This window comes from Sinohyriopsis cumingii, chromosome 18, assembly GCF_028554795.1.
Source record: "Sinohyriopsis cumingii isolate HCF-2022 chromosome 18, ASM2855479v2, whole genome shotgun sequence".
Taxonomy (NCBI): Eukaryota; Metazoa; Mollusca; class Bivalvia; order Unionida; family Unionidae; genus Sinohyriopsis; species Sinohyriopsis cumingii.
In genome coordinates, this window is record NC_142978.1 from 20134610 (window position 1) to 20140307 (window position 5698).

Sequence of the window (5698 nt, forward strand, 5' to 3'; positions counted from 1 at the left end):
AGTTTAGCATGGTTTCGAAAGATCACCCTTAGGAGTAGCATGGACGTCTATCGACATGGTTACAAAGTTTGTTAATACTTGGGCTCTGAAATCGGTGGCACTTGTTTTTATCAGAATCTCCTGTATGTTTGGACCGCTCCAAACCATGTGCTCTTCGAGTGATGCATATTAAACAATGTATCCAACATTAATAGGATCTATCAAAGACTGTGATACCTGGATTTATGCAACCTTAATTCTCCTTGTTAATTTGGATAAATTTGAAAACATAATGTCCACGCTCATCCTTAGAAATTTGTTTTATTAACTTCAGTCAGAGAGAAAGAGAGTCTGAATAAAGAGAGAGAGAGAGAGAGAGAGAATAACGTACTGATTGTGATAGTTATGGGAGACATTTGTTTCAGACCAGATTTACTTTAAACATTAAACAACTTCCATTTTCAAAAACTACATCCCACGCAAAGTTGTCAGGTATTAGCTTTTACCGAGTTTGCATCAGGTATTCTAAGCTGCAATTAATTATTTTTCGATAAGGAAAAGTATTTATTTTTAATTTATTTTATATAAATTAGATCTAAGTGACTTTTAATTGTTTGTAACAACTACTGGCACGGTAGTTGCCTTCGTTGACGGTAAAATCATGCAGCGCCAACTTTAGTCCGGACATAAGTATCACGTTTCTACAATGTCGACCTAACATTTTCTATTTAAACATTTCACCTATTTTTCATCGACAGGAATTTGTACAATGCCAGACCACGTGGAAAATTTAGTTATAGTCCAAAACAGCGTAATATGAAATGTTCAAATGAAAAGACATTTTTAATTAAGATAATAACGGCAACGTTTAATTGCCCTATGGTTTTCGTTTAAAACGGGAGATCAGACATTTGGCATGTTCCTCCTTCCGTATTTTAGTTCACGCTTAAAGTTTCAGCCAGATTTGTTGTTTAGAGATTGTTAGGCGCACATACTGTTTTGCTTCTTCTCAAAGCCGTCCTTAAGTCTGAATGCATTGCAACTAATCTTCGACATTGAATTTGATATTGAGGAGATTTAGAGTGAGTCATATTGTAAGCAGAATCGTTTAGTGAGTCATAGTCCTATAATATCAGGCCCTCCCACTTTTGTTTCCGCATAAAACCTTCCTTAATTATGGTTCGATTTCAGCGACTTAGTGCATGTGAATGTCTGTTCCATCCACTTATCAATGCTGCAGACAGCTTGATAAGATAGGTCCTCGGATTTTATTATGTGTTTCCACGTATACATTTAACGGAGTTCCAGTCCTGGATATTTGATCCATTCGTTTTCTTTTTCTTTACGTTTTATCCAATTAAATATTCCCTTGATTTTTCAGCATTCCATATGCATCATAATTCAGTGACCATTGATTGTTGGACTGACCAACTTTTTCCACAAAATTATTCATCTAATTATTACTGGGTGTCAAGAACATTGTATGTGTCGGATTCTATTCAATAGATCTTCGTCGAAATTTGACAATCAGCATTCTACGTTATCATTTAGGGTTGCTATGGCCACTAAATGATAGAGCCACCCATATACTTTGATTCAGCACAATATGGTTTTGAACAGTTTTAATTTCAACCGATTTCTTTATGCAACTTTATATTTTGTAAGCTTTGCCTGATACCAATGTCAGTGTCTAATGTCACCAGTAGTGTCTTTGTTAAACATATGCCCTCTAAAGCATTTACTTTATTATCTAACCGTTTTTTCAACAAACTACACACAATTTCCTTGTTAGCGTAACATTCGACTTAACTTCAAACAAAAACAGCAGAAAAAACATACAAGTTTAATGTATTTTTCTCTATTATGATAATTGTACGAACACACCTTATCTTCAGGATAAAAACGCATTCAACATTTCTAGCAATGCACTGAACATAAGGCGATTTACAAAACGTATATCTTTGTAAAACAATGCACATTTTCAAAAACAATAGGGGCCCCGAGTGGCCGAGTGGTCTAAAGCGCTCTCCGTTACGGATCACTGCCATCTCACCTCTGTCTGCGTAGGTTCGAGTCTCGGATTCGGCCAATGTGGGTATGTGAGAAAGCTTGCCAGTAGCTTCTCGAGGGTCGGTGGTTCTTTCCGGGGATTTCCTGGGTTCTTCCTCCACCACTAATACTGGCCGCCATGTATAGCCTATCTTGTGCTGAAAAATGGCGTTAAACCCTACAACAACAACAAAAACAATATAATAAAAACAGCACTCACAGGGGGAAAGACTGGAAGCTGAATCTGTCATCAATCGTATATGTTAACAGTTTATTCATGTTCTTCCTGTGTGTGTGTGTGTGTGTCCTTCCCTTGCAGAGAAAAGGTCACATGTTTTAAATGTATCACATTAAAGCTGATCACTTGAACGTCTTTAGCCGTCAAGTTTGTAACTTTAGTGCTCTATATAAAACCAGTTTGATCCGGAACAAGCTAGGTACAGCTGTATAAATTAGAAACTTAAATTTCATTCAGTTACTCTCTCTCTCTCTCTCTCTCTCTCTCTCATTTCACTGCCTAGTATATACTGGTCAGGTTTAGATGATTAAAGCCAATTACAAATACTATTCCTATATGACTCAAACATGATGACTAAGTTATATAGGTTATACACAATAAAGTATAATACCCATGCGTCATAAAAACTGATGGGCATAATAAAAAACAAAAAGCTAGATTACCGACAAACTAGCGTAACACTGATGCTTCAAACACACACGTCTACGTTGAGGTAATGGCTTACACAAAATAAATTACTCTTTGGTTGACAGTTAGATTTATCACTTTCATCAGTGTGCCCACGGGCATAATTCTTATTTTTTCAGGGGCAATGTCCTGTCAGGGCATCGGCAATTTGACCCACAACTCTTTTTAAGCTCATGTTGCAAGTGCAAGTGAACATGCTTTTACTTGCACCTCTGTGTCGGTCCGTCCTCGGCATGTCTTTCAGCGATGATTTACGGAGAAGCGATTTTGTTGCAGACATGTGTAACGTGGCAAGTTTGTTTTGCGAGATAAATGACCTAGCTATTTCTTTATTCCTTTGGGACAATGTTTACAAGTTTTGTAAGTGTCTTTTCTACATTTAGGCTTAGATATTTTTTTAAAAATTAAAAAAATATAATGTTATGACACATACCCTATTTACGAACGAAAATGATATTGGCTTCGCCACTTCTTCATCATCAATTAAAACCGTTAAGGACAAGCAAATGACGATTCAACAGTTAGTTAACCAATCAGACGATCCATCATTTGTCATACACGCACGCACGCACTCACACACACACACGTACGTACACACACACACACATACATACATACATACATACATACATACATACATACATACGAGGGTAGTTAAAGTGAGCCAATTATCAATTAATAAATAAATAAATAAATAAAACAGGTTTCTTGTTAAAGATTCAGAAATGCTTGGTAAGATTATTTTCTATTAGAAAATCAGTTATAATAATTCCAAGCACATTGTATGTAATATTTCTATAAATTTTTCCGGTACGTTATACGTTTATTTAAAATTTACCAAAGAACAAATATGTTCTGCTTTAAACATTTGCCGTCAAGCAAGCATTCCTCTAAATATCAATATATTCTTCCTTAATCTGACTGAATCACATTCAAATTCTTTTTTAAAAACATAATAACTTTTGATTAAAACGCAAGCAAAACCATAGTAAACTTAGATAAAAAACTAACTTATATCGAAGCATAACTTTTTAAAATATAAGTAAAACAGATATCAACGTTTACAATCGTTTCATTAGGCCATGCATTTGTATTATAGCAGGAATAGTATGGGACATGCAGAATGAAACTTACGTGTGAAATGTGAATGACGGAGAAAAGAGGATAACAAAGAAGGAATTAATAGAAATAAATGACATCATGCTATGTATCGAAGGCACGGTTTCCTAATGGAATGGCTTACTTTGTCATGATGGACACATATTTTGTATAATCATATCCAAATTTCTAAACTCAACCACGTGTCATAGACGTAAATATGACATTCAAGTAAAGCTAACCAGAAAAATATTTCTTTTTTATAATGTATATACGGCATTCAATAAATGAATATTAACTTTTATGATGGCGAAATCAAAAGCGTTTAGTGTAAAAGTACATGTATCTTAGGGTGTGCATCGTCTTAAGACGTAGTTACCGGTAGTAACCACAAAAAGAAGATAATGCGTTGCGTATTTTCTACAATGCCACATCTATATAAACGGTAATTTCGTTACGTTTATTTATGAAATGGGGCTGGTTAAGTGAATTACACTTTGAGTCAGAGGTCGAGAAAGAAAACCTGGAGTTTCCTTACTCCCCATGAATATTGTCTTCGATCATTACTGTTCATTATTCTTTCTAAGTTGTTAAACAAGTTTCTTTGTCGAGTTTCAACACGTACTATTCCATTTTCACAATAAATCTGACTGTTTGTCTGATTGCTATATTGTTTAGTTATTGTCCGGGATCCATGTCTTGAAAGATCATGTATACTAACTATTTAAGTGCCTGCGAGAGATATTTGCCAAGTCAGGGTAATGCCAACTGCGGTTATGGAGAGAGAGAGAGAGAGAGAGAGAGAGAGAGAGGATCAATGGCATTACAAATCAAACTAAACCTGTTTATTCTGGATACATTCTGTTTCAACATATTATAATGACTTTGTTCACATTACCATATAATTACATTACCGTAGACCACTTCGGTGTGCTAGTGGTTAGAACGTCAACCTCGGATGCAGGTGGTAGCAGGTTCGATCCCTGGCCGAGTCATACCAAAGACTTATAAAACTGGTACTTGTGGCTGCCGAGCTACGCGCTCAGCATTGAGAGGTTCGTGTTAGGATTGGTCGGCCTGGTGTCAGGATAATGTGACTGGGTGGGACATGATGCTACATGTCTGCGGCATGATGCCCCCGTGCTTGACTTCATCATAAACTGTCACACTGAAGGCATCGTAACATTATGACTGATTTTTTTTAAAGCTACGTTATGGCAATGATGATGCTTAACGTTACTTCCTACAATATCACAACAATCCGTGTCCTTATCAGATCTCAGGATATTTCAAGAAAGTGCAAACATCACTGTCCATGCAAGAACCGATTCGCCATTGATCACTGTATAGTAAAATACACTGCATTTATAAATATATGATGTTAAAAAGAAGGGGAAGGGACATTATTTTTGTTGCTGCTTTACGTTCCCCCTCCCAAAAATGCATATATATATATATATATATATATATATATATATATATATATATATATATATATATATATATATATATATATATATATATATATATATATGTGTGTGTGTGTGTGTGTGTGTGTGTGTGTGTGTGTGTGTTCTCGTGCTATGTGAAAACAACAAGCTTTGAAAAATACAATAATTTATTTCCCTGAAAAAATTCAGTAAAAATGAAAAATATGACTTACGGTTTTAAGAATCAAATTCAAAAATAATCCACGAATACAATTTTTTGAAGTCCTAATAATAAAATTTTCTAATGGTTTCAAGTTCGAGTCCTGACGAAGAATCCAAGATGAAAGACGATGACGTATGTTGTAACCTGTAGTGTTGAAGTCTACAGTTAGTGTAGAAACAAGAAATATCACTCCGGTTTTGGAAATCTGAATGA